Source organism: Achroia grisella, unplaced genomic scaffold (assembly GCF_030625045.1).
Source record: "Achroia grisella isolate CSIRO2021 unplaced genomic scaffold, CSIRO_AGI_Agris_v1 utg170, whole genome shotgun sequence".
NCBI classification, from domain to species: Eukaryota; Metazoa; Arthropoda; class Insecta; order Lepidoptera; family Pyralidae; genus Achroia; species Achroia grisella.
This window is the reverse complement of record NW_026712672.1, coordinates 660,850-683,432: the sequence shown is the minus strand read 5'-3', so window position 1 is coordinate 683,432 and position 22,583 is coordinate 660,850. Positions and strand designations below refer to the sequence as shown.

The following is a 22,583-nucleotide window of genomic DNA, read 5'->3' as shown; positions in this document are numbered from 1 at the left end:
AATATTCATATATTATATTATTGTATGCGTATATACCTATAAAATAACTTGTACTTGTCAATATATTCATGGGATAAAAATCGCTGGCAAAGTAAATAATATCATTTGGTAATACATTATTCTTATTATCAAAGCATCTTAACAAACTTTCTCATTTATAATATACAAAACGTGCCCGTCAGTTTTGTCCTCTGTTCAGTTTAAAAGAAAGGACGGCCGTCATCAATTCCTGACCCACTTTATCGCATAGCTTCACCCGTTCACGCTCTTACATCATTTTTGAGTAGTACTTTCGTTGGGTTTAACTCGTCTCCTAAAATAACGTAATGTTAAAAAGCCTATAACATTCTTCATGTAACGTACTATAAAACCAGAGGTAAAAAGTCGTCTGCCTGCGTACATCAGGTTCATCTATTTCAGCCACTCAATAGCTTGCTTTGTAAGCTGTTTTTCGGTTGTGGGATGTAGATTAGGCAGTGATATTATAGGATAAGATGAGATGACATTTTAATCGTCTAGACTGGCAACACATAAGTGAAATCACGGATTTCACATGTCATCGCATGAGTGGTATCACGGGTTACACATGTCAGCGCATGAGTGGTATCACTGGTTTCATATGTCAACACATGAGTGGTATCACCGGTTTCACATATCAACGCATGAATGGTATCACGAGTTTCACGTGTCCATGCATGAGTGGTATCACGAGTTTCACATGTCAATGCATGAGTGATATCACGAGTTTCACATGTCAATGCATGAGTGGTATCACGAGTTTCACATGTCAATGCATGAGTGATATCACGAGTTTCACATGTCAATGCATGAGTGGTATCACGAGTTTCACATGTCAATGCATGAGTGATATCACGAGTTTCACATGTCAATGCATGAGTGATATCACGAGTTTCACATGTCAATGCATGAGTGGTATCACGAGTTCTACATGTCAATGCATGAGTGATATCACGGGTTTCACATGTCAACGTGATATTTGTAGAACCTACTGTTCATGTATATAGGCGACGGTTACCGCTTACCATCAGATGAGCCATTCCAATCCCAAGAAAAAAGATTATAATTTAAATAAAAAAAAATATTCTTTACTATTTTTTTTAATGTCATTCGTTTTAGTGATTTTTAAAAATATAGAAGTATGTTAGATACTTCTATTCTGTTATATTTATCATCTCGTAATTGCATAACATCATATTTTTTATCCAATCCGATTGCTATTTTCAGCGATTACCTCAAGCAAGTTCAAGCAAACGAATCACAGCTTTATATTTACTATCGAAAAAGTTTTCAAGTTGCTGATTCGACAAAACGGTGGCATTACGTCTGAATAGCAGCCAATAGGATGTCTCCACGTTCTATTGCTTTAAGACATGTAGGAATCTAATTTAACGGTCCGAACGCTGAAGCGATAAGGAAGCACGGAGATGTAATTTGATTCACCGCAAATCGTCAGTCTTGCTCCAGTCCCTCCGTTCTATTTTGATTAACTCATTCACAAAATAGTGAGAAATATATTTTCCTACATTAGTTATTCGTGTTTTCCCACTGAGGAGCTGTTTTTATTGAGTTATTGTTTTCATTTAATACAATCTGTGCATTAATTTTTTGTATTAAAAGAATAGTTTTATTTTTATGGATGATAGTGGAATGGTTCACCCGCCTACGCTAACGGTTTACGCTGGCGGGGCACCAGTGGAAGATTATAAGATGAGCATTAGGTCAGGTCAGTTAGCCTGAAATTCACCAGAAATTTTTCACAATGGTTTCCAGGGGAAAACGCGTGGAGGTCAACCTGACATGGTACATTGCTAGCAATGGGGCTGTTACTAACAATCCCCTTCCCCCCAAAATCGAAATATATAAATAATGAAATTTTCATACCATTTGGCTTAAAACATTATTTAGAGTTAGAAACGAGATGAGTCGTATCGATGGTCGTAGGTTCTATTCCTCGCACGGAAACATTTGTATTCATAAGTATGACAGTTTGTATATGTTTTGTTGTCATTCCGAAGTACTAAGATATGATACTTTATCTTAGCCCACAATTGAACTACATTTCATAACGCAAGTCGTCGTCGCTACTAAATTAGGAGAGACAAAGGACGACTTTGTACAAAGTGTGTCTCATTTGTGTGTCTTATACTAAATATATATATCATAGATATACTAAAATAGAGTAGGTATATAATTAAAAGTAACTGTAACTACACTAGAGTCAAGTGTTCTCAACGGTCTTCAACATGTCGCGGCTTAAGTTATGAGAGGTCGCGACAATCCAGGGGAATACCAGAAGAAGAATTTGTATGACGTCATTATTTCTACCGTCTTTACGGCAGCCGCTTCAGTAGCAAGCTGTTGACATGTGAAGAATAGGATATAGCATTGAAATACTATATATAGGTGGAGACATGACACCTCTGACGTCACCCATAAGTACTACAAGGTTTACCACAAACAGGCAGAAAAAGATTCTAATATCGTATACAACACTTTCTTTGTAGTAAAGGTTTACCATTATTAGATAAATTTAATACAACAAACAGGCAGAAAAAGATTCTAATATCGTATACAACACTTTCTTTGTAAAATTGAAGAGTTTATAAACGGTAATGTTTTTGTAGAAGAAAATGTAACTTAAAATTGACAATATATGATTGCACAAAGATTAAGCGCGTAGCGGTTTTTATATCGATTGTCTTATGCCTAATCCTTGTTAATGTATACTTGAATAACGTTTATTTAATAATAATAATAATATCATCGTTGCGTGCATTTTAAGAAACAAGCAATTTTTTTATTCTTATTATAATAAGAAATTATCTATAGAACACCAGCTATTAATATAATCTAACAACATTTATGTTAAACTGTGTTTTTTGTTATTTATATAACAACTAGCTGTGCCCGCGGTTTCACCCGCATGAAATTTATAGCCTATATGTAATTCTGATGTATAAGCTATGTTACTGTAAAGTTTCATCAAAATCCGTTCAGTAGTTTTTGCGTGGAAGAGTAACAAACAACCATCCATAGTCACAAACTTTCGCGTTTATTATTAATAATATTACTGTCCGCTGCCGCCCATGACATCTATCGCTGACGCTTTCGAATTACAACCATCTAAATCAAAGAGTGTGCCCGCTCTTAAACTTGTGGGAGTAAATGTTAGTCTTCAATTTGTCGTGTTTTCTTTGTCTCTAGTTACAGAGCCGCGCAGTGAGACTCTTTGAATAAGAAATGACTTTAAATCGCAAGATCAAGGAAAATTACTCTACGATAAGGAAAATGTGTTAAAAAAATATGTAACAGTATGTGTACAGTATCCGTAGGAGTAAATGTAAATTTTACTGTTCACTGCTCAGAAAATACATAAAAGTATTTATCTACTTTAGTATACATTTAAATAACAGTCATTGTTAATTGTCAATGAATTAGGCTGATTTAAAATATACTATTTTGTTTTTAATTTCACGACAATTAATATAGCATTATCTAGTCCCAAGATAAGTAGGGCTTATGTTATGAGTACTAGACAACTGATATAAATACATAGATACATATTTTTATGTAAATACATGCGTGTTATGCATAGAAAAATGAGCACAAGCAAATTTTTTATGTGGGTGTTTAAGCAAGCTGCCTGCCCTCTTCTTTGTCCAACCCATGTTCCCAGTTTATCTAGGGTCGGGACTCCCTGTACATCTGCGCCAGAGAACTCTGTTCTGGGTTGTCTGTATATTAAGGTTGTCCTGGTCCATCTGCTTCTTAATATTATTCCACCAAGTAGCGCGTGGCCCGCCTCTACCTCTGGTCGAGTTTGTATATTGAGCACTTTTTTAACCACGTAGTCGTCTTCGCGTCTTTGAATATGTCTTGTCATACCAGCGTAAGCGACTTTCTCTTACTTTTTCCACGATAGAACCTACTCTGAAGGAACCTCTAATGTAGTAAGCTGACTGACCAAATAATAAAAAAAAATAAGATCCGCTTGCCTATGTACATATACATGAACAGCATCACAGACATCACGTTATCCTATGACACTTGTGGTACCTCTCTTACCATGTCATTCCTGAGGATTAAGTCATGCCTCATTTTATTCTATGATCAATCGCAGTGATGGTTCATATCATATCCGTCATACTCGTGAACGAGTGCTACTTGCAGGGACTGGTTTGATCTAATCATTATAACTGATTTCATTTTATTATACATTTAATATTTTGACTCTATTAAATTAGTGCTAGTTGGTAGGTTGTAAAGTTACACACATTTCAAAAAACAAAAAACTTCTTGTAATGAGACAGCTTTCCGAATGAGCGGTAGATTAAAAAATAACTATTCAAAAGTACTTAAGTTTAAGTTTATTTTAATAAAGGAGTAAAACTATTCTATTCCATCTTTACTCTTAATTTCAATCCAAAATTGTCATATGTTTGATCTGTCCAAACTATAATAAGAATCACTAGCAGTTTTATATATTCGTTGTACTTACTTATACATATTCTTACTTCTTCAGGGATAACAATCCCAATAGTGCCCGTTAGTAACAAATAATTGGGACTATTGATCCATTACTAGTAATGAACTATGTCAGGTTAACATCTATACGATCCTGGAAACAATAGTTGTTAATTCCTTATGAATTCGTCACATATAAGTACATACACATATAGTATATTCGTCATATACTAACTGACCTGACCTAATAGTCGTCTTCTTGTATATATATATATATATATATATATATATATATATGTATGCACACATACACACACACACTCGTATATATATCTGTAATTTTTATTATTGTATTCTTTCTTTTTTTTTATCATATATTACTAGTATTAATATTATATAAACACTAAATTATTATATACTCTCTGATCGCCGTACCAATGTAACTGTCAAGCCTGCTTTGATTTCCAGGATACAGGCATACCCTAGTGTGGGGTCATAGTTACAATGTTACTTAAGTTAAATTTTATGACATAAATGTTATTCTATTCTTTTCTATTCATATCTTGTATATATATTTATATACATAGCGCATTCAAACCCGTAATCATCCCTAAAAACTCACTTCTGTGTCACTTTGCTTTACCTTAATAACTGTCATAAAACTCTTTTTCTTGTTTCAACTTGCAAATTGACACACACTTTCAAAGCAAGATAGAAGTCGGAAATAGACACGACCGTGCCCACGCAGATATCTTTGTGCAAAATGTCGGTATAAATAATACGAATAATTATTCAAACTATAATTAGAAATTTAATCTAATTGTATTGTTTCGATATCAAAGAGAGGTTATTGATAAATTAAGATTTATTAGACCTTCAAGGAACGTTTAATCAATGGTTCCTTTGAAGTATTTAGTGTAAGGGACAAAATAGTTGACATCCCAATTGGTCCTTATTTTAGTATCTATCAACTTAATATTAATTTATGGGATATCAGAAGGAAGAACTAAAGCAGTATGCACCTGGACAAGACCTGGACAAAATGCGCCATGGATAAAGCAAAGTGGAAAATTATGCAAGAGGCATATGTTCAGCAGTGGACTAATAGGCGCTGAAAGAGAAGAGACAGAGTTGTACTATCACGAATAGATTTAAATTGGAGTTGCAGATGTTGATGCATAAACAAATGGAGCAAGCAAGTAACTCTATAGTATCTAGACACGGGATCAGAAGACAGGAATGCCAAAGAAAACGTTGCAAATACATCAACCTGACTCTTTAGCCGCTCTGGTATAGGGTTGCGGAAGACGAATACTCGGAGTGGCGGAGATGTAGAGGCATCTAAAACTCCTGGAGGAGAGTGTTCTGTGGAGTTTGGGTGCGGAGTGGTGCCCGCGCTCACACTAAATCATCCGATTACGAGCGATACTGTGGGATTATAGTATCCACTCTCACCCCTTCATAATGGCGAGTGGTTTCTGTATAAATATTTCCCCTCATTAAAAAAAAGAGGTGCGGAAGACAGAGGTCAATAGAGAGAGCTGGAGTATGCCAAAAACACACACAGTTATGGGACATATTGTAAAGTACAGTGTGTGCCCCAACCTTGAAAAATACAGGCTTTATTATTATTATTAAACTACATTAATCTTGCGAATTTGTTCCAGAAAAAGTATTTAAAATTAATATTACAAAGAGAAAATATTTACGAGTTTGGATGTTCGGGATAATCTCCAGTATTACTAATCTGATTTTTAAAATATTTTTAGTATTTTATAGCCTATTTATCGAGGAATATTATATCCTATTCAACATCATTGAATAAGTGGAAAATATACGACCTGCATATTATTTGCATTGATAATATTGATATGTATATATCTAAAATCTTCATTAATGTAAAAATATGTTGTCTGTCTATTTGTTTGTTCTTGCTAATCTCTGAAACAGTTATACCGGCTTTGACTGGACTTCACTGGCATACACTAACACTGAATAGCTAACTTTATAAGGAGTAAACTAGGCTGCTTTTATTTTAGAAATTTTACTTATTTTAATAAAATAACATTATTTAATTCCACGTGGACGAAGGCGCGAGTAATAGCTAGTTATATAATAAATTAATTGAAGATAATAACTACCATGGTAACATTTCTAAACGTTAACCGGGAAAATACGTAGAAATCAAAATGAGCGTATATTCAAATATTGTAAAGAGATTTAGTTATGAGGAAAGGAAGCTGTGTAACCACTGTATTGATTTAAGATATTCTTTCACTGTTTGAACGGTATATTATACCAGAATGATATAGAATATATATTATATTAATATATACGACACTCGCACAGTTATATGTACTTTTTCGAAATTGATCACCAGTGGTATAAGAAAAATATAATGTAACCAACTGTCCCGGCAAACGTTGTTTTGCCATATAAATGAATAATGAAAAATAGGCGTTGGTGATAGAAGGGTGAAAATTTAGGGTTGAATGTATTTTTTAATGACGCAATAAAAAAATATAAATAAGAAAAGTTGCCCAAAAAATAAAAAAATAATTTTAAGGGTGGACAATCCTAATCACTTAGGGGTATGCAAAATAGATAGTAGCCGATTCTCAGACCTACAGAATATGCATATAAAATTTCATAAATCGGGCAAGCCGTTTCAGAGGAGTATGGTAACTAACATTGTGACACGAGAATTTTATGTATAAGATTTTATTAAAAATTACATAACTGTTCTCTCGTTTCAGGTATCGACATCGTAAAGTAAATACTGAACAACGAAATGTAAGTATTTATTATTTATTGAGTATTTCTCTGCTCTCCTGTCATATCCATTGAACAGCATACTGCGGGTGACAGCTCTGCAAATTTTAATGTTATACGTTCTTTATGGTAACTGTCAACATATTAAAATCGTAAATAATTTACAAAAGCTTCATATTTCCTATAAAATACATTAATTGAGAGAGTCATACTCGGTTTAATATTATTTTAATGGATGACAATGGAACGGTGCACTCGTCTGCGCTAACGGCATACGCTGGGGCATCAGTGGAGGATGATAAGATGAGAATGAGGTCAGGTCAGTTAGCCCATCCGTGATGGACTGAATGGTTTCATGGAACCGCGTGAAAGTCTGCCTGATATGGTACAATACTAGCAATGGGGTCCTATTGCCCTTTAGTAATAATCCCTTTCTCCTGGCTTAGTGGTTTACTACATCTTCGATCGGTACGTGATTCAAATCTCGCCAACATCACTGCTTTAGTGATGTTTACTTTGCTTTATTTATAGTTTTATTCAGTCAGGAACATAATTTTATAAAGACTAACTTTCCGGTGATAGAAACACTGGTAACAAAGTAAATTAATCCTAAAGGCCACGTTGGATTCAAAGATAAGCCGTTAACATTGTGGTGAACGTAACACTTGACATGTCCACTTCTCGGCAGGTATATTTGAATATAACGTTGCAAGAGACGTGACTACGACCGTTATTTTGTTCTATATAATAATTCTACTTTTCTATATATAAACATCTTGTAATCAAATCAAATCAAGACTAGAAAAAGGGGAGATATGGAGCGTAAAAACACAAGTATGTATCTCTGAAAATGCTTCAAGATAAGTGTTGGTACACGAGTCATGTTCTCGAGAAGAGGACGCTTGATTAATACCTAGGGACTGGAGAACTTCCCTTCACATAGTCACTTACTGAAAATCCATGGATATGGTATTCATTTTCAGTGATGATACAAGTTTCTCTCAGAATTATGCGATTGTAAATTAAGTAATTATTCATATTAGAGTCCATATTAACATAATAAATGTGTATCTGTCTGTTTATTTACCTTTTCACAACGAAATCCATGAATGGATCTTAATGAAAATCTTAATGATATGGGATATATGGTATTTTTAATGGATGATAATAGAATGGTGCACCCGCCTGCGCCTACGATTTAAGCTAGCGGGACACCAGTGGTGGATGGTAACATGAACAGTTAGCTCATTGGGACAAATACACCAGGAACTTATCACGTTGGTTTCCAGGGGTGCGTGGAGATCAACCTGACATGGTACTAGCAATGGGTTCATTAGTCCACAATAGTAGCAACCCCTTTTCCCCCCTTACGATTATAGCTATATTTTATCTCAAATAATAAAATTGTGAAGATGGAAGCTTGTGTAGACGAATTCGCGGGTAAGTGCTAGTATTATTCAAGTAATTATTAAAGTAATTTAATTTATGTACTTTTGAATATAATAAGTTGTTTATGATTACTCTTAAAATGTTTTGCATCGAATCTATCTATTTATCAGCTACTGTAGAGTCACGTAAAATTATTGAGCATTTATTTTTTACTTACAATTACAAATTTAGATTTTTTTTTAGAAGATAAACTACTAAATTGAAAATTTGTGAGTTTAAATAAAAATGATAAACATAACATTACCGTAAAAATTGTTACAGAGTATCTTAGATCTTAGGGGTGTCTTTATATTTAAGGGGCGTAACTACCGCCGTCTCTCGGATTACAGACGGATAGAAATTTTATGTCAGTAACAGTACACAGCACGGGTATACATTTATTATACATATAAACCTTCCTCTTGAATCACTCTATCTATTAATAAAAACCGTTCAAAATCCGTTGCGTAGTTTTAAAGATTTAAGCATACATAGGGACAGACGGCGACAGTGACTTTTTTTATACTATGTAGTGATAACAACATTTTTAATGAATAAATGTATTTCATATTCTATGTATTACAGGCAACGATGCTCTCTTACACATCGAATATTTTTTATCAACAGTACACAGTGATAATATTAACCACTGGTGTCAAACTACAATAGTTAACTCTGATACTAATAAAGTGTTAAATGTATATACTTCATATTTATATCTAAATTACACAAACACCTTTTCTAGAACTAGTGAAATTCCTGGTATTGCTATAATATTATTCCTATACCACCTATGTACCTGACTTTCAGTGTAGATTTATTTAAATTTATAATTGTATGTATATTTGTACATATATGTTATATATATATTTATTAGTTAGTAATTATATTTATAAATATAAGCATGATCGCATATATGTGTTTAATAACATTCAAAATTATCTTTCTTTTAATGTGTTTAAATATAGATAATACACTGCCTATTAGAATATCTGTTTGACTAATACTTGTCTAAGAGAAAAAGAATGTGTCAAGTTCACCATATATACCTTTATTTAAATATTTGTGCATTAAAGATTTAATAAATATATGTATTGTATTAACAATTCCGATATACCGCATCTATAAAATAACTAATCAAGTCTCGTCTGACGCCAGTCACTCAACGAAGACGCATCCAAACTAACTGCCGGCTTTATTAGCCCGCTCCTCTACACTCTCCTCTCCCGCCCGTCACTTTATTGTATAATAAAAATATAATGCGCAAAAGATACTTTATGAAGGTTCAACGAGAGCTTTCAATTTTCGCCGCGTCTTTTTTTTTATGTAGCGAAAATGACAAACAATCTGATGGTCAGGAAGAGTAGTTGGTACATCTTATATATAAAATTCTCGTGTCACAGTTTTCGTTCCCATACTCCTCCGAAACGGGTTGACCGATTCTCTTGAAATTTTGTAAGCGTATTGAGTAGGTCTGAGAATCGGCCAACATCTATTTTTCATCCCCCTAAATGTTAGGGGTAGTCCACCCCTAATTTTTTTTTTAATTTTACGGTAAATCCACGTTTGCTGGGACAGCTAGTAATTATATATTATTGTTATTATGTATACACCAGGCACTACAAATATAATGTGACACCGCGCCTCCATCTCCCAAAATACAAGTCAAACCTACTTAGGGGACTACTAATAACACAAATGAGTACGTATAATTAATAAAAATCACGGGATTTTACCTGTTCTCTTGATCATGGCGGTTGAAACACTGCCGAACTGTCGGTAACGCAATAAAAAATAAAAATCCCTTAATATTGACTAAAAAATCTATATATTAATTACTAGCTATTCGCCCCGGCTTCGCACGAGTGTACAAGTTTTATATATATGTATATATATATAAACCTTCCTCTTGAATCACTGTATCTATTAAAAAGCTTCAAAATCCGTTGCGTAGTTTTAAAGATTTAATATTATGCATACATAGGGACGGACAGACAGCGACAGCGACTTTCTTTTATACTATATAATGATGATAAATAAATAATACCTCAAGCGCTACTATTCCAAGGAGTAATATATCATGCGTCCATATCCTGTAATTTCACTAGCATATCTCACCATCATAGACGTAGCGGAAAATAGGATGCAAAGAAAGTTTCTTGGCGGCTGATATAGATGAATGTATAGTGGATACTTTAGTACGTTTAGTACTTTAAAAAAATATATTAATATCAGAAAATACTTGAAAAGATTACTTTCAGCAATAAGGCTGCCTAATTGTAACGATACATGTGTCATTTAATATATTGTTTATGCTTTTCTTTACAGTATGTTGCAAATAAAGTATATTATATCTATCTAAAGTATTATAATATCTATACTGTTAGAGTTTGTTGAGATATATGGATGAATGTTGCTGTTTCATGTAAAAACTGCTCAACTAATTTTGATGAAACTTTACAGTATTATAGGTTATACATCAGAACAATACGGGCTATAATATAAAGAGATATTATGTAATTTCGGCGAAATATAATAATATATATTAAGTAAGTGGAATACAGAAGAAGTTACGCGGGATAAACTACCTTATAGTTTATGTTATCTTCAAAAACCGTAAACCACACCTAATAATACAGTAAATAGTATTTGTTACAACATTAAACTACTTACATTGTTTACACTTCATTTATCTGCTTCGAAAAGAAGTTTATATTGAACAGGTGAAAACTGGATTTTATGAGTAATAATATTGTTCTCAGAACAACACCATGATATAAACATAGGACGTGAGTGTTGTGGTAAATTCATTCGATTAACTCGGTCTGAAATGTGAGTTTATCGTATTCTTTTTGATGATTTTAATCGATTTTGTATATCATCATGTGTTTTGTATATCATCTAATTTTCTTTTGTCGACAATGATTTAGTGTTTTTATTATCATGCAACACTACTCTTTGTAATTTTTTATTATGATTACCTTGAATTTATTACATTACTGTAATTTAATACCATAGAGTAAATGGTTTATATTAAATTAATTATTTAAACTTAACGTAATGTTCCAGTTAATTATTATTTATGTAACTTGAATTAAAGTCATCGCAACCTATACAGTCGTAAATGACATGTTTTAGACTGTACTAAAACTTAACATATTGTTCATTAAATAGCATATAGTAAGCAGTAAATTACAGATTAATATCGTTTCTGTTATTATCATAAATAAAACTGTTTCGTTTGTTTTAATTTATGCATTTATACTTGACATATTGTTCAAGAGAATTATTATTTAAATAAAATAAATAAACATCCATCAATATTCATCCCAACATGCATGTTGGGAGTCACAATTTATTTTATTAGACATGTTTTACTCTAAAACTATACAAATCAGTAACACTGTTGATAATATATTCAATTTTTTAAACTTAACATATTGTTCAAGTTAAGTAATTATTTAAATAAGATAAATAAAACTTATATTCCAGTACGTATTCACAGATGATATATTTTTAAACAATATATAAAACTGTACAAAAAATAAAAATCAATATCACTCTCCGCTTTAATGTACCATACATTACATAATGTACACATACATACATAAAGCTAAACCCTTAAGTAATTTACGAGACCTTAAATGACAGCTTACAGAAAACAAACAGACCTATTTTAGAAAACGCGTTCTGTTTCTTCTTAGTAATGGGATTTGTTTCTTAATCACTTCTTAATGGCGCGAAAGGAATAAATTCGGAGGAAAAACAGACCCAACTTATAAATACTTAAAATAAAATACTTAAGAAAGAGTCTCGACTGTGTTTCGTTTTCAATTTTTCTTCAAATGATTTATTTCAGACATAATTAAGTACTTGTGTAACTTTTTTTTTATTCGAGAAATTTAAATTAATGGAAAAAGAAAATATTTATTGTATCGAAGTCGTCTGCGTGGGTACCTCTGTCTCAGCTACACTCTGCAGTCACCAAGTAACTTGCTTTTTTACAATTTACAATCGTTACAAAGTTATATTTTATCTATATAAATTTATGATATATTGTTAAAGTACATATCTACCTTTTTTTTGACATTGGTATCAAATTTAACTTTATTCAAATATATGTTAAAGTATTAAGAATATCTGTAAAAATAAAATTCCTAAACAAGAAGTTACATTTTGCATAAGTCTTATAACATTATGACACTGCTGTCCTTACTTGGTCAATATAATGGCCTGTATGAAGGATATCCAGTTACATTCCCTAGGTGAATATTTAGTTTAAGTTTTGATTATTATGAAACAGTCAATGAGAAATTTTTGAGTTCTGCTGCCGAAGGATGCAAGTGTGCTTGATCGTGAGTATGAATGTGTGTGTCTGTGTATAAAATAGAAATAATCATAATTCAAATAAAGTTAATATAAGCACTTTCAAGTAATATTATTTTATTCTACCACTTATTAGGAACGCAGACTGATATTCGACGATAGTCCTAGTCATATTTCGTTTCGAATTTCAATTGATCGAGTGAGCGACTTTCGATAAATGAACCGCAAGACACGCTTCAGAGGATTCGAATTTCGAAACTGACTTGTGTTTTTCTTTATTAAAATATTTCACGACCGTGGATGCCAGTCCATTTGAGCTCTGAGTATTTGTTTACTGAATATCTGATTATAAATGTTTTAGTATTATATATTAATTTAGTTTAATTAAGATGATCCATTGACTTTGTCTACTAGAATGCGATGGTATTTTATACCAAGGGAACATAAACCGGGATAAAATGTGTCACCACTAACGACACTAATAAAATTTTGTATGGCGTATAGCTATAAGGTTATATATTATCATATATAACCTTCTACTTCTTACTGCGAAAACGAAAAATAAATAAAAAATCAGTCTGGACAAGAATTATCTATGTAATTGAAAGTTTATAGTTTCAAGGTAGTTGCACATCATATTTTCAAACTATACCCGACAAGATAAAAACTCTTTTACAGTTTAAGCTTTCAATATTTTTTTTATAGAAAAGTCGTAAATTTCTCCAGGCGGTGTGACTTAAGCGTGTTTTATGAGTTTTTGTCTAAAGAGGCCATCATTACTGAGGATCCCAGCGTAGCCGTTCATCCGTTGTCTATATTGGTTACATTCCAACATCTTCTAAATCTCTTAAATATATTTTTACATTTTGTACAATTTTATAGTCACATGACATAAAATTATTATGTTTATTATACTCGTCCAAATTGTATGCAGTAAAAGGGAAAATCATTTTCTTTTGAACGTTTGAGATTTTATTACAATACATACGACATATACATATACATTATATATAATATAATAATAAATAATAATAAATACATATAGTAAATAACAAAAATAATAATAATAAAAATACTTGAATAATTATAAATTAACAAATATTGATAAATATATATTTCATATAATTTTGTAAATAAAAAAGGCTATTTAGTTCATTTATTCAAATAAACTTACATTCGGAAAACTGTCTTATCACAAGAAGAACGAGCAAGAAACTTGCGTGTTGCTCTTGGTCAGTATATGACTTTGCTCATCTTTCACTGGTGCCCTGGCAGCATAACCCGTTTGCGCAGTCCGGTGCACAATTCCATAGTCATCAAAAATATATAGGTAGTCTGGCTATCGTCGTCTCCGATTAATTTTTGTTTCATATCGGTGTTATTATAATATTTACATGGAGAGGAGAGTCAGGTTATATACCTGACACAATGTTTTTTTTTTTGTTTCATATTGATGTTTCATTTGCATGGAGAGATAGTCAACTATAATTCAAACTCGAAGTTTTTTTTGATGTATGTAAATTGAACTCAAGACCTCTTGGGCGTATTTTTAAGTAGTAAACCGTAATGTAGAGTACCTCTAGTAAGTGTAGTAAACTAAACTAGGCCACGATGGTCTGTAATATAGATTGTTTAAATGTATCGTAAGTCTAGGTTGTTTTTATATGAACGAACAAAAGCCTGATATATGTTTACGAAACACACCTTCTTACTTCTGATCGTCGCAGATTCGATTCCTCGTACGGCACAAACATTTGTATTCATGAGTATTATTGTTTGTATCGGTCTGGTTGTTTTTTATATATGATATATATTTACGAAAAAAAAAATCTATGTATTTGTATCAGTTATCTAGTACCCATAACACAAGCTTGAGCTAGTTTAGCTTGGGTCTAGATGGCGCTGTGTAAATGTGTATCTCGATAACTCAGCTTTTAATGATTTTTTATGGTGTATACCACACTTACGGGCCGAAACCAAATAAGTGCAGTATATGTGTATGCTTGTATGAGTGTGAGTGTTAATTTACGCAATTGTCGCATTTTCTCAGCCTTTGCTGTTTTATTTATTTCTATAAGACGTTTTTATAATAATAATTATTATTATTATAAAAGCTTCTTATAGAAAAATTCTATTCAACAATTTCCTTGATAACAACACTATTTTTATAACGTCTCTCGAATTTAATTATTGCGAATACTAAAATCGATAATCGATATTCAACTCGGCGATCACAATCCTGTAAGCCGACGTTTCCCATCACTGTGGCACGAACGAAGTAAATTTCGCCATTTTTATTTTTAACGCTGTATACGTTTATAAGAAAAATATTTTCGCTGCTGTTTATACAGTCTGTTAAATAGGTTTTTGCTTTGATAAAAGTTATTTTCGGTCGTAATATTAGGAAACGATTACATTGGCGTACAGAAGCTTGCTATAATAAGATTTGATCTTATTCGAAATTTAAATGTAACACATCGTTATGACTGCGTCCCTAGATGGGGTAGACAGAGGAATTGTCAACTGTCAACGTTATGCTGAACGCAACACTTATTTGTAACATATTTGAATCGAACATATCAGGATCCGTGCCTATCGATTTTTTACCGATGTTTCCTTCTTCAGAGAGTAAGCCGAAATTAACAGCTATCTTCATAATTTAATCAGCCATCATGTGATGAGATTATTAGTAATGGGTGGCTCTATTATGTATTTATTTATTATAATTAAACTAAGTATAAGGTAAGGTCCTTTTTTCTATAGAGTTCTTTTTGTCATGTCACCTCAGTCCGCTTTCACGACCGCCTTACGATGAAAAGACACATTCAATTCTTACTACGTCACCTCACGTATTCTATTAGCGATAGTTTGTACTCGGTTATATCTCGGTGGTCTAGCAGTTTAACACACCGTCTTGCTGGTAATGTCTCGCGGGTTCGATTTCTCGTACGATATATTTTTTTTATTGTACATATATCATGAGTATGATTGTTGAGATGTATTTAGAAAAAATATATATATTTATATTCTTCTAAATATATATTTATTTACTATATTTCTATTCTATTCTATGTATTTCTGTCTTATATCCATAACATAAGCTCTAGCTAGCTTAGTTTAAGACTAGATGGCGCTGTGGCAATTGTCCTGAGAAGATATTATTATTCGTATTCCTCGGAGTAAGGCTTTTATAAATATAATTATAATCTGCTATAATTGAAATCTGGGCCTCAAAGCATTAATAACATTAAAATACAAAAAAGTAAGAATTTTACCAATCCCTTGTTGATACATTTTGGCGACTGTTTGTAATTTGATAAAAAACTTAACTCAGAGACTAACGAAGAAAGATTCATCCATGAAAGAACTAGGAGAAAAGATCTGCAGTCCCAAATAATTCCTAAATTCACAATAGTTACACACAGTACGAAAAAACAATCTGAAAAATTGTTCAAAATTTACCAATACATTTAAAAATGTTCATTATTTCACATTATTTAAGACCAGATTGAGGAAATTTTCTATTGAATAAGTGTTACTATTCTGTAGATGACTATTATAATGATGACCATAAAGACTTATGGATCTACTGGACTATGCTAGCTGATATACCGAGATTTACTGTTTAAGTTGCTATATTGTTGTTGGCAAAAATTTACTATAATGTTACTATTATGTGATCCTACACAATTTCTATTGTTTTGTATGAATAAATAAATAAACATATATATAGTTCATACCAATAATACTCCTTCGAGAATTCATAACTGTAAGGCGGTAGTCAGAGCCAGTTTGTTCATGCTAATCTCAAACAGATTAACTGAAGATGCGGTTGACACTGATGTAGAAAGCTTGTCGCTTTTTGCTGATGATTCAAAACAGGTCAGTTAAAATAGGGTTTGATTCCTCACACAATGTTAGTATTCATGAGTATGATTGTTTGTATATGTACATGTATATATATCCGCTACACTGGTACACTGGGCCTTCATGAGTTTTAAGTAACCCGGCCGAGTGGCCACTTACAATCACGATATATCGAATGAAGACATTCCCATCGCATATATATATGCATTTACAAATGTATCTAATCATTTACTCAAGCTCTGTACAGACATACTTTCACGTTTATATTACTAGTATTGTGTTTAAATTAGACGGAAATATTCGAGCAGTCTGTAAAGGTAAACACGAGTAAAGCCGATGTAAATAATTATATATAGACAGTGTAGCTCCGTGCCAAAACAATTTCAAATTTTAATAACCAACACACAAGAATTTGAATTTAATAATTAAACAAGACGCGAAGCTGTCCGAGCTGCGTCTACGTCGCTGTTTCAATAAAGTTTTAAACAAATCAACGACTTGGAAATTGTACACTAATTAGACGAAATTCATTAGGTGTTCAAACTTGAAACTTAAAAACAATCGGGCATTTGTTTGTTGTTGCCATAATTAAATAATTTGACAATGCAATTTATTTAATGAAACAATATATCATGTAATTAAATAACCAATTAATATTATTTTTACATTACAATTACGCTTTTTCTAATGAACAGTCATACTATATACTTTGATATTTTAAATTAATTTAATTGGTTGTTAATCATTCAATAATATGAATTAATGTAAGGGTTGAAGTAGGTTAGTATAGAATTTTTAGTTTTAGGAATAAAATGCTTCTTTTTTATTTTGTAATAATTATATATACTTTTTGCATTTAATAAATAAATAAAGAAAAATGTTTTCCAGTCTGTAAATTCTTTATATAAAATTAACAAATAATAGTAACACAGGACAGTTCACATATCGCCATCTATTCTCAAACTAAGCAGGATATAAGTACTAAATTGCTGATAGCAATATTAAAAAAATATATATACACACATAATATATAATCATAATATACATATCATTCAATCATTTGGGATAAGTCCATCTTATATATATATTTTTTAAGATCTCTTTAGTTAATTTAAATGTATTTATTGTGCAATAAAGTGTTACAAACAAAAAAAACAAATGACTGTGGAATACAAATGTGTCTAACATACGAGAATCGAACCTATATTAACGATTACACGGCGCTGAACCATCGAGAATGTTAATCAAAAAGCTAATTTAAAACATACAAAGCTCCAAATTATTCTATACAAGAATTCGACGCACTCAAATTAAACTATTATAAAAATATACAGCTTTTGGAAATAAACAAAATTGTCGTAATTGGCTTATTAACGTGAATATTTTTTTGCTATTTGTAAAACCTTCATTAAAAAGAGGATTTAGTACGAAAAGAAGCCAATTAATGACTACTGAGTTTTATTTTTACTATATAAATAATTTAGGCAAAAATAGACTTAATTGAATTTAAGGCTGCCTTTTGGCAACCTAACTTTTTATACGCTACATTTAATAAAAATATATTCAGTTAGTTCAGTAGTTTTTGCGTAAAAGAGTAACAAACTTCCACATTCACAAACTTTCGCGTTTATAATATTATTAGGATTAAAATTTGATATGTTATTGGACGGCTTCGGTGGTCTAGCAGTTTAGCACTCCGCCTTACTTTCGATGGTCGCGAGTTCATGCCTCGCACGGCACAAGCGTTTGTATTCATGAGTGTGATTGTTTGTATCGGTCTGGTTGTTTTCTATATATATAACATATTTACAAAAAAATCTATGTATTTTTATCGGTTATCTAGTACCCATAACACGAGCTTTAGCTAGCTTAACTTTGACTTGTCCTGATATTATTATAATTTTGACTATTGTCTTATTTTCTTAAATATAAATTAATAAATAAATTAAGTAAAGTGAAATATAAATCTTTACATATAAAATAAAAAGAGCAATATTGTTGGTGATTGTCTGTGCGGTGTGTGTATAATAAAAATAATGTAAATAGTTCAGAGTATAATTTTATATAATTTTAACTGAATAAGGTAAGGATTAAACGAAAAAAAAATCTGTGTATCACCTATTTTAGCCGGCAATTACTTTGTAATCTGTGCTTCTACTATAGATAGAGATACAGCAGAGAAATTACTAATTCATATAGGCGACGGACGTAATGACAGAGTCATCGACTTGTTTAGTTTGTTTTTTTTTTCCACATACATATAGTTGGTGCCTTTATTGGTGTCTTTATATCATTACGCTAAGCGTTTACAATTCAAATTCTTTTTCTAATTAAATTTACATTAAAAATATATGTTTTGAGTATTTTGTAACGGCAACTGACACATCCTATGTTGCCCACTCACATAAACGAAATATCTCCTTTGGAAAGTACCAACCTGAGGAGATAAAAACCATCGCTCTTACGAATATCATTCATTTTTCAACCTTCAATTTTTGTCCCTCACGGGTCTGGGTACGTAGCGAACTTTGAAAATTCTATTTAAAACAAGAACTGCTGTCAGCCATTTTGTAGATAATCCAATATATATTTTTATAAATTGTATTTTTTGAACATCGTGACCTATTAAGAATATCCAGAGTTAGACCGGAAAGGTCGTCAATTCGAATATGCCAGACACTAATAGACTCTGTATGCCAATTTATATTTCATTAATTGTCTATTTATTAGTGTCTTCATTAGAGTCAGTCCACCGATAATGGAAGAAATAATAATAAATCAAAATTAATATGAAAAGCGGCGCTCCCCAGCACGATGGATTCAAATATACCTAGCAAAATCTAGGAGTGTCAAGTGTTGCATTCACTACTACGGGAACAACATTTCCCGCCTGGGCCTAACAATGCCTTTGACTATCCATCTAGAATACCAATCATGAAGTCATGTATCTGTAACAGATATGTCACATATCTTATGTGGTTGTAACCCTGAGTGGGTAACATATACATAAACAAAATATCTCTTTTGGAAAGTATACACTCCAACCTGAGGAGATAAAAACCATCGCTCTTACGAATATCCTTCAATTTATGTCCCTCACGGGTCTGGGTACGTAGCGATCTTTGAAAAAGGGCGAACATAATATGTAGATCTATGCAGGTAACAGTGTTACAAGTCTTCATCATCATCATCATCATCGCAGCCCGGAAGACGTCCACTGCTGGACATAGGCCTCCCCCAAAGATCTCCACGACGATCGGTCCTGCGCTGCTCGCATCCAATGCCTTCCAGTGATCTTGACCAGATCGTCGGTCCACCTTGCTGGAGGCCGCGTCCCACGCTGCGTCTTCCGGTCCGTGGTCGCCACTCGAGGACTTTACTGCCCCAACGGCTATCTATCTAACAAGTCACATCTGTTACAAGTCTTAGCACCTAACAATTGCCCAAAACCCCCAATATAAAAAAAACGGCAACTAATGTATGTGGATTTATAAAATGGTGAAATTATGTCTATGAAGTGTTCATATAGCCATATATAAATTAATGGTAATTGCTATGATATGTGGACCATCTACTTGATTGCTTATCTGTAGTCTGTTTTTTAATGCCGCAGATTAAATTGACAGGTGTAAATGTCAATTTTTCAAATAATGTTTCCACCTATAGCAGGGTAGTGGTGTACCTAAACTACCAATTTGTTTAATCGGAAAATGTTGTTAGTTGTAAAACTTTAAATGACGATTCCACAACAGATTTTTAAAATTTACATACATATACCAGTGTTTATACGTGCACATAAAAAAAATGTTTTATTTGATTTTAGTATTCCATATTGTAACGGCCACTGATATATGGTAATTTCATAATATTTTTAAGTAATCTACAGCATTAGTATAAATTTTCTTAGCGTAATTTGCATCAGAAGTTCAAATATATAAGATCGTACTAACCTTTGTGATTTTGTCGTATAATATTTAATGTGGATTTTTCATAGAATTGTATTTTAATTGTATTTAATTTGTCTTTAAAAGTGGATTTAGTGGTGTCACAGAAATATATTAATAGTCCATACCACAACCATTTATGTGATGTGAGACCCCTCCGCCCCGCTCCACCGTCTTTACGGCGTGAACATCTAAATAACCGGCCAAAAAGAATTTACTAAGCCGGCAGTATGATGAGGTCAATGCAAGTTGCCTATTCAATTCGGTAGGGTTATACAAAATTAATCGCATTATGATTCGTTAAAAGCAGATATTACCAGTACCTATCGTGGTGATTTCCCAAATGAAAATGTTCATTCGAAATTCGACCCTAATTTATTTCTTTTTGTAGAGTTGTATTCACTTTGGGCGGTAGCTATAACTTTAGCGAAAGGGTCCAAATGGGACCACTAATCACCATAAGGTCTTTACATTTGTTTCAATCTAAACCTGTGGTTCTCAACCAGTGGTCAACCGAAGACTGATAGTCGGAGCAGAGAAAGAAATTTTTATAAATTAAAATTTCGAATTGTTTTTCGTTCTAAATTCAAATTTCGTGATGGAACAATATGAGCTAATGAATATTTAATCGTCCATTTATAAATACATTACTTTTGTTTAAAGTTCATTTCTAGATTAGACTATTCTATTTTCAAATCTTATGGTCCCGCCTAACAACAGGTTTCAATTCATAGTCGAACTATTGTTGAGAACCACTGATTTAAACGGACCACGTTTAGCTATTTGGAATACTCATTTCACATGGAAACGTTAATGTAACTTGAGTGACTAATGTTGAAAAGTTATATTGGAATACTTGGTAACCAAGAATACTAACTCAGTTCATCTGACTGAATCATGCTAAAGTGGGTAGGTAGTAAGGTGAGTATATTTGCGTTCTGAAACGTCTCACAACAGTTATAAACAACTAGTGGTACGTCTGTACATTTTCGCACAAACAATAGTATATTATCACCAGAAAATCCAAAAATTTTCCGCAAAAACAATGTCCCTCCCGCTGTCTGTACGAAATAGAAGTAATATTTATTCAAATCTTATATATAAAAACTTGTTAAACGGACTACCGAACCGATTTCGATAATTCTTTTTTTAGAATATTCCTTTACGACCGATGGTTCTTACGGAGAGAAAAATTTAAAAAATTCCTCGCAAGAAGCACAAATAATTGTGTTCATGTGAATGAATCATAAGAATAACGTTAGTGGAGCAACTTGTTTGTTAGCTCAGTTAAATGTAAATGCTGTTCATTGATATGATTATATTTTTCTAAAAGAAAAATTTTGTCAATTATACGTGCCGTATGCTTATAAGCTATCCCATCTGATGGTAAATCAAGATACAAGTTCCATTAATAAGCTTATTTAGACGTCCGAAACACCAGGAAGAAGTGTCACGTGCTGTACCGACCCTTAAGAAACCTTAATATACCCTTGAAAAACCCCATGCTGTAGTCTCGTGAGAAAACCTGGGCAAGTAGTTCATTCCACAATCTAAGTGTACACGCGAGGAAGCTCCTCTGAAACCGCACTGTCCGAGACCACTTAGGTCTAGATGGCGCTGTGTGAGATGAATTATTATATATATTATTAAATAGTCATATTTTTTACACTCATTCATTCGCTTAGATCCTTTAAAAATGCTTTATATGCATTTTAAGGAATTTAATGCAGTTTTCAGAAATAGATCAAGAAGGTTTTACAT

At 32.3% G+C, this 22,583-nt stretch overlaps 1 protein-coding gene across 1 annotated transcript in view; it reads left to right on the top strand.

The window, feature by feature from the left end:
* The first annotated feature begins 7,237 nt into the window (after positions 1-7,237).
* LOC131841448 (sex peptide receptor) overlaps positions 7,238-22,583 on the top strand; it is a 124,607-nt gene continuing 109,261 nt past the window's right edge. Inside the window, exon 1 of the mRNA XM_059189769.1 lies at positions 7,238-7,278. The gene's annotated coding sequence lies outside the window, so the exon portion shown is untranslated. The remainder of the gene's footprint in view (positions 7,279-22,583) is intronic.